Source organism: Saccostrea echinata, unplaced genomic scaffold, assembly GCF_033153115.1.
Source record: "Saccostrea echinata isolate AGI-Se365-2 ecotype Australia unplaced genomic scaffold, CSIRO_AGI_Sech_v1 ptg000012l, whole genome shotgun sequence".
Lineage (NCBI taxonomy): Eukaryota > Metazoa > Mollusca > Bivalvia > Ostreida > Ostreidae > Saccostrea > Saccostrea echinata.
This window is the reverse complement of record NW_026889761.1, coordinates 10,598,987-10,612,947: the sequence shown is the minus strand read 5'-3', so window position 1 is coordinate 10,612,947 and position 13,961 is coordinate 10,598,987. Positions and strand designations below refer to the sequence as shown.

Genomic DNA, 13,961 nt, shown 5'->3' with positions numbered 1-13,961 from the left:
CCATGGTTACTACAAATAGAAATTTTGAAATTCTCTCAAAACGCTACTCCCACAGTTTTGGTGTAGTTTCAATAAGACCTGGACAACAAGAAGACTATACTAAATATTGTCGATCTTATCATGTTATCAATGTTCATCTGCAGTATATGTACATTGTCCGAAAAAATGATTTATTCCACTATGTTCAAGGATTTTAGGAACAAACATTATAAGTATAACCAAAGAATAAAATTATGCTGTAAAAGGCACGAGGTTTTGAAGGTCGTGGAATCTGTAACTTTTAGCTCAAGCTGTGATTGATGCTGAAGATAAAATGAGACTTACAATTTTATTTTTATATCGGGATATTTCTTCGTAAGTTGGTTTGAAAATCACTTTACAATTTGTTCAATGAAAATCATCACCTTGATGTTTATATTGAGAGGATTTTCATTATGCTTAATGAAATTCACCCAAAAGCAATCGTCAAAAGCCTCACGACTTCCACTTATTGATAGATGGATAGATATCTACATGTATAAGCAAACACATAAAGCCTGTTGATCCTATTATATACAGTGACAGTCTAACAATTAACATTGTTCACAGGCTTTAAGCTTGAATTCTCAGACATGCTTCATTTTTACATGAACACAAAAACATGAAAGAGGATTGCACCATTATATAATGTCTCATAGTTTTAAGAAACTTCCTTTATTAATTTATTTCAAAATCAAATCTAATGTTTCAGCTAGGGCATATTATGATTTTAGAATGCCATGGGGTTTCATTTTAGAAAAAATACTAAAAACGTAGGTTTAGTATACAATATTTATTTAAGATATCAAATTGAACTTTTTTTATTCATTATTAATTTTTTTCTTATACTGGATATCACTGCTTGAAGTAGGAAAACAGCTAAAAAATTAAAACAATGCTCGATAATACTGAGACAGGAATGTGCTGTTACTTATCGATTAGTAGCACTTCATTTTACACTCGACATTTTTAAGATAAGTAGCTGTGCACATTCACCAACCAAGTATTATTATTTTAGACACTTCAAATAAAAGTGTCACAAGTTTGACATCTTTTCCACTTTTTTTTTTTTTTTTTTTTTTTTTTTTTTTTTTTTTTTTTGCATGGAACGTTTATTGCTTGATTTGATGATTTGATTACAAATGTATATTTTTCCAATTCCCTGGTGGCAACTCTTCCCCCTCCCCCCAATAAATTATTACTTACTTTTTTATCCGTTAATTCGATCATTATTTATATACTCACAAGTATCATAACATTTTACTTCAAAATTATAATAATTCATATACTTAAATATTTGTGTTATATATTATGCTACAGAGTACATCCACAGAGTTTAATTTTAACTTTACATGTTATCTGATATACACCAAATCCACATGATCTTTCTTATTTTAAAAAAATCTGTGTTTGGTTCAGCAATGGCTGTTTGTTTTGTTTTGTTTTGTTTTTAATTTTTTTTATTTTATTTCAGATAATTTCTAGAACACTGACAGTACCCTACAGACAATTGCAGTGTGGAGATTACAACATGCGATTTAGGTCAGACAAATTAAATGTCACATAAACAGGTATTCAACATATCTCAACAACAGCTTGTGTTACACTGACGGGTTAAAAGCGCGGGGTTGTAAGGATATCTTTATCTAAAACATTTCCTAAACAAATTTTAATAATCGTTTTGTTCTTGGACAGTCATTGCCAAATTGGTTACGATTTCATATGATTGAAATTATTTTCCTGACGATAAACCTAAATTTTGTAGAAACCCTTTGTAATTTTATTGCTAGAAATACAAAAAGGAAATTCTACACTGATTTTATTCCCTTATAGTCCTTCGCTTATACAAGCCATTAGTGTCATGTCTCTGAAAAGAATGATGACTCAAACTGTAGAATTTTAAATAGGAGGTATATACTGGTTGGCCACTTTATTATCCAGATAGATAGGAAATTATTCTAATACACAATGTTCGGTGATTTTTTTAATCTTAGAGTTTATGGTAAAAATGGTTTTTCAAAGTCGATTCAAGGTCCAATGAAAATCTTTTTTAAAAAAATCCTATGACAAAGGTTTAAAATTAAAGTAGGAAAATCCCGCGATGTTTTTTTTTTCTTTTAAACAGAATTCGAATGATTTGATAAATGATAGAGGTCTACTACCTGAGGTGTAAACATTTTATAAGAAAAGAATCCATTTCTACAATCCCTACTAAGCCTTTAAAGTATAAAAGAACCACCAACACAACTAAACATAAATAGATTAAAATATGAAAGAGAAATACAATATTTCATGTAATTTGAAAATGGGGTTGACTAAACATCATTCTCTGGCAATAAATGACCAAATTATATATATATATATATATATATATATATATATATATATATATATATATATATATATATATATATATATATATATATATATATATATATATATATATATATATATATATATATTTATATATATATATATATATATATATATATGGCTGAGTGCTCTTGCGCGCCGTCCCTGTACTGCTAAGAGACATATTCCGTAGGCCGAACGTTCAACCCCGGGTTGGAGCGGAAGTGGGTATCCTTAAAAAAAGCGAATTTCTCTGTTCTTTTTATATTAATATATCTTCACTAAATGGAGTTATGTTAGTTTACTGATTGATTGTGCATAGTTTTACGTTCTGTTCAAGAATTTTTCACATGTAGAGACGTCACCATATATCGGTGAAAGGCTTCAAATTTAGATCTTCACTCGGAACTTAGGGCAGTGAGGGTCCTTTATCGTGCCAACTCCTACCATGACACGGGGTCCGGGTTATTAAGGTCTCATCCGAAAAAAAACTTTCACTACAAAGTGCCGAGCGCTTGGCGAAGGAACACTTGCCACCTATTTTTTATCGACTTAGGTCAGTTGTGGCCGTGATTCGAACACACGACCTTCCGATCACGGAGCGAGCGCTCTACCGACTGAGCAACCGTGACGGTTTTTTTATATTTTAAGAGTTGTTATGAAATATGGAGATAACCAACAGTATTCAAGCTCAACGTCCATTAAAGCAATGCAAATCGGGAGCGAAGCAAACATGGACCTCCACAAAGATCAGAGGTGGGAACAGGTGCCACAGAGGAGTGAGCATCCCCTGCCGACCGGAAACACTGCCGTGTGCTTCTTGCCATGATCGGTAAACAACGGAAAAATCCGTTGACAATTCAGTGTGTAAATAATGGCCTAACAGTAAGTATGAGAAAGGTCAGTCAGCATATGACTTAATGATAGATTGTATATGCTGACAATGTCATTGTATCGACCATAGAACTTTCGAAATGATGCTTTGAAACGAGACTGTTGATATTCTTGTTTCATCAACTTGTTTGTCAATAACAAATCAGAGAGAGAGAGAGGGGGGGGGAGAGAGGGAGCAATTTGTGATGAATCATTGTACATAATTAGAATTTGTCACTAACCGTGAAAACCACTGTAACTCACCTAAAAATGCATATTTTAATTACTTTTTAGGGAGCTCTATAAGCTTTTTAAGTGTTCTAATGTCGTCATGAACTTTTTGAAACATGAGATTTAAAACTTTGCAATTATCAAAATTAGCTTAACTTCAAAATGCTGAAATAATTGTTTCAACAAGAAATGATCTCGTTTTATTTTTATTATTATTAAAGATAAATAAAAATTGTACACAAAGAACACTTATACGTATACATGTAACATATAGAAAAACTAGAGATAGAGTATTTCAGAAAACAAACTGATTTTCAGTTTGTCCAACAAACTCTCACATTTACACTTAGGTTGTTGACATTTAGTTATAAATATGTTTATGTACAAAAAAGGAAAAAATACAACTATTATAGAATTAATAAATTATTAAAACTACATACAATAGTTATCATACTGAATGTTTTACATAAATATAAATGATGAGTGAACCCTGTGCACATAGAATCCGCGCACTCCGCATTTTCTGAATGGAATCAAGCAATTTTGACTGTTGCTATATTCCATCCGCTGGAGGGTCCGGTTTCCTCATTTAGAGGATAACAGTCTTTTTAACAAATGTTTCTAAGCAAAGAAATTGAAAAATTTAAATGAAAGTATGGTATTAGAAAAAAATACACAATACACGCCTTCGAAATTTTACTGATGTACATGTATATTCTACGGATGGTGAGATAGCTTGCAAACATACAAAATAGGTGTCGTTTTAGAAAATATCTCCCATTGAAAGCTAGAGCGCAAGACTCATCATTTTAACAAATTAATATATTTTAATGATTTTTTTCTTATTCTGATAGATATTTCTATGGATTTTCACAAAACATAACTTATTTGGGAAAACAAAGAGAGATAACTCTACAATTTTGGTAAAACAGAAAAACATTCTTAAAACATCCATCAATGAAACAAAAATTCCTTTTAACAGATATTAAGAATTGTTAGTTAATACATTCATATGAAAGCTTTTGTTGTTTTAAACTTGTTGTTCAATCGAAAACATCGTCTACCCCGCCTATTAAAAAAGTTGGAATTAAGAGTAATTAACTCTAAAATATATTAAAAATATGTGGGAGAAAAATCAGATTAAAAGCTGAGTTGATTTTAGTTTTAAGATCCATTCTATAATTGTTTGTGTGCCTTCAAAAGAACTACAATGAATTCCTGAAGATCCCTTTGACAATAATTTGAATAAAAAGGTAACAAAAGCAAATTGTTAAAAAAAAAAATACATGTCAGAATACGTACTACAATCCTTGATAAGTAGTTTTATAATAATGTTCATATTAAGTTCAAGGTAACGTGTTCGTTTAGATTAAAACACAAATATATACTCGTGTTAATTTTCTTTGCAGTATATATAACAAAACACAACTATACAGGTGCTTTAATATCAATTGTGTGTCCCATCCAAAGATAAAATGCTGAAATAACGAAACGTAAGCATGCTTAAAATCCCCACTAAGCATTTATGTTAACACAGATCCCTGAGAGGTAGGATCAGGTACCATGGAGGCCTGAGCCCTTCGTCTTGATCGGATAAACGAAGTAATTCAATATGAAAATAGTGGCCAAACAATTTGTATTCATAACGACAGGTTATATTTACAAATGAGTTCGTTCTATTGACAATAAAATTTGCGAAATGTTAACTATGAACGAGATTTCTGATACCCTTGAAATATCAACTTATTTTAAGTTGCCTGCTTGATGAAGAAATTGATCGTATGTAGAACTTGCTCTTGCATATCATATAAAAACAACATATGCAGGAGATAATGGTTTAATCCTAATATTTAAGGTTGACAATAGAAAATGTTTGGTCATCGCATTTTCATGAATTTTAGTTACAGTTTGATATCATACTCTTTCTCTATTAAAACATACAAATATGAAATAATTGTATCAGACGCTGTGGTGCCTTTCGTTTCGAGTTTTATTATATTTATAGATTTATCTTATAAATGAAAATGAATATTGTTAAAAGTCGAATTGAAGGCCACAAGAGATGTCTTGTTATGTTGTAGTTGTCGATCCATTAACACATAAACTTTTCTTAATGTAATTCATTGTTCATTTACACATTGACAAACATTAAAATATTAATGAAACAATAAAATAATAGAGAAATTACTTCCTTTGGCACTGTGTCTTTCCTATGAGTACTTTTCATTTTATTTTTTGTTAAACTGCATCATCCCTAAATTTGATCTAGAAGAATAAGCTCAAATTAATTTCCTTATTTTTTTCATATTTTCAAAAGACATGGAGGACCTGCTTGTATTTCTCCTATAATGCGAACAAAAACCTGTACATTTTAGATTCACCTCGAAACTACAGTAAAACAGCCAATCGGAATCGTCTTTGGTATTTCCTAACATGTTATGAATTTTTTTTAAAAAATCAATTGCGCGGGAGTGATAAAACAATAATGGGAGGAAAATAAACCTTCTTTATGGTTCACTGTACATAATATTTAGTTATAAACTGCCTTAAATAAAAGCCCTACCGTTACATGAATTTAAAATATCATCTACACTGCAATTTCCTTGTTTTCACAGGAGTATTTATCAGTAATCAGTATTTATTCAACTGTATTCTGAAACTTTACACATAATCAATCACCTCATCGAATTCATAACTCCTTGGAGTGATGCCATACACTTGGATTAGATTGTCGTAACCATGAGTACCTATATATGAATAAATAAGATCTTTAATCATTTGTAAATTATCCGCTAATTGCAATTATTGTTAATAGTCTTTTATGGAAATAATTACATATAATTTAAAACTAATTTTAAATGCGAAGATTTGCAATGAATGAATTATTTAACAACAACATAAACAACAAAAAAGGAAATGAAATTGAAATGAAAATTGCTCTCAGTTCATGAATAATTTTGGCAAGGAGACGTTCTCCTTCTTACAGATTTGACTTAATCATTTACTGTACCTTTCTTTTAAATACACTAGGTATTGTGTTTGTTTCATATTAACTTACCTCCAATCAAAATGTGCTGTCTATGAGATCTCTTTAAGATACGCAGATTAATGGCGATTCCTTGGTTTATTTCTCGTTCTTGTCTGGATATGTACGCTGTCAATGCACCACACATGGGGTGGTGATAGTGTTTTAAGTCATACAATGTGCTCATACCAGGACCTGTGAAAATATTTACATATATCACGTAATTCATTAGCTATTCATATTGAAAATTACCCAAACATTATATATATATATATATATATATATATATATATATATATATATATATATATATATATATATATATATATATATATATATATATATATATATATATATAATAATAATAATAATAATAAAGAGTTGAAAATATACTGTCATTAATCTTCGTAATTTTTTCCTCCATGTGTGCACTCAATGTATTTTTCCTCGCTGTTGTAGACACATCCACTCCCAGCTAGTCGAGTTGAAGAAATCCTGGCTATAATGCTGAGATCATCAATGGCAGAGAACGTTTCCAATCTCTGCATTGCAGTGCTTTCAATATGATTGCACATGGGTAATATTCTGGTGCGAGGAAATTTATTAGAATGGCCATGCCATTCTTTAGTCTGAAATAATATTCTTAAATATTGAATGTCATTAAAAAGTTATTAAAATTAATGTACAATAATTTCAAGACTATTTAGAGGTATATCAAATAAAACAAGGAAGGTCGTTTTGAAACTTCGTACGCACACATTATTACACTCGTTTTACCCTCAATACTTATCACTATTTTTTCAAATGCTTTTCTTTCAAAAGCTTTGTTTGTTTCATTGTTTATCGAGCCCTTCGAGAATTTTTCACTCATATAGAGACACCGACAGTTCCCGGTGGAGGGCTGCTCATTTAGACCTGTACTCGGCACTTACAGCCTTCGAGCAGTGAGGGACATTTTTCGTAAAAACACCTACTTTGACACGGGACCTCGGTTTCTACGGTTTCATCCAAAGGGCCGTTTACGTCCCGCAGTGGGATTCAAACCCCTGACGTGAGTATCAGTTCCTTATTCAGCGATTCTAGAGCAAACGCTCTTGTCACTGCTCCAAGCGGGCGACCAAAAGCTTTGTAAAATTGTATTAGTTATAACTTTCCCTACTTATATGGTACTTTTGGTTTCAATCGACTATATATTCTTTTTGCTGTATATGGAGTATAGATTTAGCATGTGCTTTAGTATGTGATAAGTATGTGATAAGAGGTTCTTGCTGATAGAATGCTACTGTGTAGATGCAAGGGACTTAATCAAATGACCGCTACATGTTTTCTTGTAAGATTATATACAAGCTCTCAAACCCGAATCATTAATCAGACACTGATATTTCAATGTAGCAATATCACTAGTATAAAGAAAGTCAGCTGTTTATGCCCGATTTTTCGTGAACCTTAATGTTATATGATAACAATCTATATTCTTTCTAATATTGTTTTACCTGGACGTCAATCGAGCCTGTCATGGATGAGGCCATGATCAGCACTCGCCCAAATTCCCCAGAAACTTCCGTTGGCTAAGTGGCAATGATGTTTCCCGACACTACAGAGCTCCGACACAAATGATATCGATGGAATTTTGTTTTGAATATTTTGGAGAAAATGCAGAGGGAGTGATCGAAAATCGTCTCTTTGATTATTCTTGTCTACCCTTTTTGATGTTGATGATATTCCAGCCATTACATTTGTAAAATGGATTTAAGATCCTTTTTCATTGTTCTGTAAACGAAAAATAACAATTAAGTCACTGATTTGAGAAATACTCAATGTATCAATTCTAAGTGTTGTAATACTTTTAACCCTGATACGAGGCATACATGGAACTGTCTTCTGCATTTCACTTCATTACTGGTTTGATAAAAAAAAAAGGCGCATGCAGCATCAAAATTATCTCGAAATCACTGTAGTGTATATTCAAAGATTAAACATCTTGGCAAGATACTTGAAAATACATAATAAAGAATACCATTAGTCAAATTCCCATGTTCCGTGTAGCTTTAATTAAAAATAAAGATAGCAGCGCACAGGTGTTTTCTATTTGTATTTAGAGTTGTGAAGTACATAAAGGCGTAGTACGAAGGGTTAAGAAATTTCAAAATAATGCATCTGTTCATAACCAAAATCTGATGTGATAAGCTCGTAGTCCCCTTTCTTTTGAAGTCCTTATATAATGATTTATTTAAAAACTGTCGACTAAAATAATTCACGTTACTTTTAGAAATGGATAAGAGTACGTATAATATGTATTTTAAATTGATATCCGTCCACCTTATGTCAAAATATTAAGCTGATAAAATTATTTTTTGATAGTGAAAACCATCCAGATTTAAATCCCAAACAGACCGAAAACGACTTTATTTAATCCTCACTGGTTACCTCTATTAACGTGAAAAAAAAAACCAAGTAAACCGTTTAAATCACATTCGCGCAACAGATGGGTGACAGTAAATGTTACATAAAATTTTATATATATATATATATATATATATATATATATATATATATATATATATATATATATATATATATATATATATATATATAATATGACAAAATTAAATGACATTTAATTAACTTATACCAATCAAATTAGGAAATAAGGACATTAATATAAATTTTAATTTTCGAGAACCAGTGATTCTAAGAAGCTAAACTAAATTAACCCTGAAACAGTTTTTATCTTGTAAATTATTCTTTTATTACACTTCCATCTTTTTCTGCATTTAGTTAATCACAATTCTGTGTAATTTATCACAATTTTGGTAGAAAGAATCGATTTACAAGCTTTTGTTCTTAGTGGAAAAACCAGGAAATCTTTAAAATTATATTATTTTGTGGATAATTGCATGGAGGAGGTACCCGTAGAAGTTAAAAAAAAAAAAACAAAAAAACAAAACAAAAACAACAACGCAAACATTATATGTGCCGCTTATTTATGGAAAGAAATTGTTCACATGGCATAAAAAGTGTATTTCTAGGCTTGTAACGAAGTTACCCGAAGCTCTGTTGTGACTATTAACAGTAACTTTATTCACACTAACTTTATTACATAACTTTTTTAAACTGTAACTGATACATGAAAAGAATGTATCTAGTTAAATTGTAGACATCCTTACATGACATCAGTCTAGAATCCTTGTGATACAGAATTAATTTAGTTTTGTTTTATCATTCATGCTTTTCATTCTACAGCATTTCAATTTAATTGTAATAATAAATTTCGGATATTTACATATGTGTCATTAAGCTATAAATAATAATGTTTTGATATCATCAGTACACTTTGCTTCTGTGATCGATGCAGCTGCATCTTTTTGGGTGATTTGAAGGATAGGTATAATTTTTAATACATGTTATACATCCAAATACGTTTCCCGACTGCCTTCAAATCAGGAAGTAAATAAGATTTACAGTCATCTTTTTGCTTCCTGATTTGAAAAAAATGAAGGGAAGAAACAACAAATTTCTGTACATTGAATATCAATATATACCAACTAAATTACCCTACATCATAGTCGATTCAGATTTTGAAGCTTGTTCTTTGTAAAGGCCTTACGACTTACCTTAAAATATTTTCCTACGGAGATTTGGTAAATAATATTGACGTTCAATCTTTCGCTTTTCTACGCAGTAAGATATTTAAATTTTTTTTTTTTGCAGGACAGATCCCGGGAAATCCTGGTTGGATGAACAAAGGAATGTTCAAGATATAAAAATGATACACTAGTACATATATGAACTATTATTATATTAAAGCACCTAAACATAAGTATAAATAGCGTTGTATATACAGAAAACGAAAAACGCATCCATTAATAACACGACAGCCAATCAATGCTATTGTTACTCTTTGGCATTAGGAATTAGACTCCACCCCCATTTCTTTAGCCATTTGTATACTAAGTAATGTCGATCAGAATGAATCAACAATCAATATCTATCACGCACTGCATTTATGATGCCAAAATTTGAAAACCCGTGTTACACTCATGTTTGTTAATTACGTTAAATTTATTCTTACTGAGAAACGCAAATGATATTGACAGTCTGGATTTTCACACATTTTGCATATACTGAGATGCTTTTTGACGCTGATGATATTCCTTCGATTGAATTTGTCAAATGGATATGAAAAATTATTTCCATTTTCTAGGAAAGAAAAGTTACCATCATGGTTCTGACCTGAGAATACTGCATGTATCAATTCGGAGCATTACAATACGTTTTACTTTTGAACGTAGCATAAATGGGCTGTCTTAAAATAATTTATGTCATATTTCTTGTGATAAGAGTTAAACGATCACCGGTAATGTGTTCTTTGCAAGATTAGTTAAAGTACAACAAAGAATACCATTAGTAAGAAAAATTAGTGGCCTCTGAAGCATTCCTTATGATATCACCAATCCTTTGGTTAATGTTAATTAGACGTAAATACGAATGTAAACATTTTTCTCTTATCATTCCCTTTGTTGCTTTTAATAATCCATGTAGGAGTATTATTTTTATGAAAATAACAACACAAAGGTGTTTTCCATTTTTTATGGGTAGTTGTGAGGAAGGCGTATCGTGAAAAGTGTAGATATTACACACAATGCATATGGGTATGAGGAGATTCTATTTTAAAAAAAAAAATAGTTCGCCTTTATGTTTAATTTCATGTATGGTGAACAATGAAAAACTGTGGAGTAAACGCCAAAGAAATCTCGTTTTATTTAGTTTCAGAGTTACATGTAGACATGAGTCAATACTAAATGTATTTCAGTCTCTGTCAAGGCAATCAGCCAAAAAAAATATCCTTTGGTAACAAAAACTCAAAAAACTACCTTCCAGATTTTAATCCCCAAATAGAGATTATATTTTCAGGCCTTATTTGATTAATCTAAACAAAAGGAAATAAATCCATACGGTTCAAAAGCAGTATTTTAATATTGACTGTGTAAATGTTTAAGCCGAAAGCAATGGATTTTAATAATATCAATAAATATAGATATTTTAAAACTCTATGAATACACGTTCAAGTTAAAAACAGCAGACAAGAAACATCATGTTGACATTATGCACATTGAATAATAATACCCATGAAGATTAGATTACCATATTCATTTCTTTTTCCTTAATGTCAAATTCATAATACACATGGATTCATATTTATATGCATGAAATATTAAGTCCATGTTTTCAATGTTTATTCCATGTATAATTAAAGCCTTAATGATTATCACGAAGACTCTAATGCTTTTATCATTCTTTTTTGAAAAGCGTGATCAACAAATATATTAAATAATTGGCTGTACTGACCAAGTTTCTTCTAATTTTTTGCTTTAGTAATCAATGAATGTAACCACCCGCATTTTATGATAGTGCATATCAATACAAATACAAAGATCATGAAAACTGAATACCATTACTGACAAATAATCTGCCCAGCCTAATGTATATGTAGGATCTGATGGGTAAGAATCAACATATGTATACTAACTCTGCCAATCTTTTTAAACGGACATTTTTATATATACATATGATGCTAAAAGTTTTCAAAGCCCCCCCACCCCCCCACTTTAAATTATATAAGTAAACATTTTTGAAATTTTCGTTAGAGAATGTTATTTTAAAAAATGCTATGCAATATTGAAAAACAAAAGATAAACAAAACAGAAATTTCTTTAAGATCCATCTAATACAATCTAACCCTATAGCAAAATATTTTTATCGTTATTTAAAAAAACAACAACACTTTCGTTTTTATCAACATTCTGTTTCTCATTATTCTTCGTGTATTCCAAAAGCTAATAATTATGTTAATGCATAGGCCTATTGCATATTTTGATACGCGTTCATATTGTATGGGATAAAATTAATACAATGCATCAACGGTAAAAGGTTAAGGTAACAAACGGTGATGAATCTCATCACTATAGTGAAAAATGCGGATTGTGAACAGGACACCGTCAAAGGAAAAACCAGAGGTGAGATCAGGTGTCTAGGAGGAGTCAATATCCCCTGTCGACCGGTTCTATTTCAACAAAGTATCAATTTTCAACATTTTGTTTAATCATGAGTGATTACTAGTAAGATTTGTATTACAATTCGTGCTATTTTCAGGAGGGTTAATTTACTTTTGACACACAGAATGTATTTTTAGGTTTGTAACCAAGTCACTTGAAATTCCATTGTTATTACTCCGATGTGACCTCATTACAATACTTTAAAAATGACACGAGTGTATCTAATGCAAGTAAACATCCTTTTGTTCCATCTCAGATGACAGAATTATTTTACTTTTCTTTCATCAATCATGTTTTTTTCTTTTTAATCCTGTAGCATCTCATACTAACTGTTGTTCACTGTTAAAAGTAGATACATATATGTCATCAATCTATAAATAAATTTGTTTCCATATCCTGTTTGTATTTGAGACCTGCTCTATTCTTTGTCTCTATGATCAATACAGTTGAACCAGTACAAATGTGTAGAGTACTATAAAGCTGATTTTTGTACTCGATAGGTTAGGCAAAATTTTTCATTTTTTCTAAGTCGGGAAGTAAATAAAAACGTCAGCCATCTTGATTTTAATATACGCTTCCTGATTCATAAAAATATAAACAAAAATATGCATAAACTGAATATCAAAATTTATATGCAAAATATATCCAAAAATATCAGTTAATTTGGACTTAGAATTCTTTTGTATTTGCTTTACGACTTACCTTACAGTATTTATAAATATTTCCTGGTAAGTTTAGAATAAATATCAATGTTAAGAAGTATTCGTTTTTCTACGCACTAACAAATCTTATCCGCCACAGTGTCAAGGTATGTTTATTTAAACGAGGAACCTGGGAAATCCTGAAATATTTTTCTGCTAACTAAAGCTGTTCTTTAAATAAAAGTAACTTATATTATACAAGTGTTCCTGTCATAATATTTAACTACTTAATCAAGAGTATTGACACTTTTATATATATACATGTACATTGAAAGCGAACTCAGTGTTCTTAATTATGTGTAAGCCAATCAATGCTATCGTTGCTCGTTAAGTCACCCCATATTGGTTGAACCAATCGCGCTATGTCTTTTATTAAAAGGAATGTTCGTTGTATTTTTATGCATCACGGATACCGATGAATAGAAATGTGTTTCAGTTATCCTTCACAATACTGACTATTGTATTCAGTAGATATATATAATTAAGTTCCATTTGTAGTACATCTTGAGTATTGTTTGACTAACAGTACAAAATAAAAAAGAAAACATAAACACGTGAAATTTCCGAACAAGTGCAAGAAAGATAACTCTAATATATGAAATAAAGTAGTATTCATATCCTTCTAATAACTCTCTACCTGAAAACATTTTATCATTTTTCAATAATCTACAGCGCTATGACAAAAGTATTCGCGATTTTTCAAAA

General features: G+C 30.6%; 1 pseudogene; it reads right to left on the bottom strand.

Annotated features, from left to right (window-relative positions):
* Positions 1-3,716: 3,716 nt before the first annotated feature.
* Positions 3,717-13,421, bottom strand: LOC133184986 (uncharacterized; annotated as a pseudogene).
* Positions 13,422-13,961: the final 540 nt, after the last annotated feature.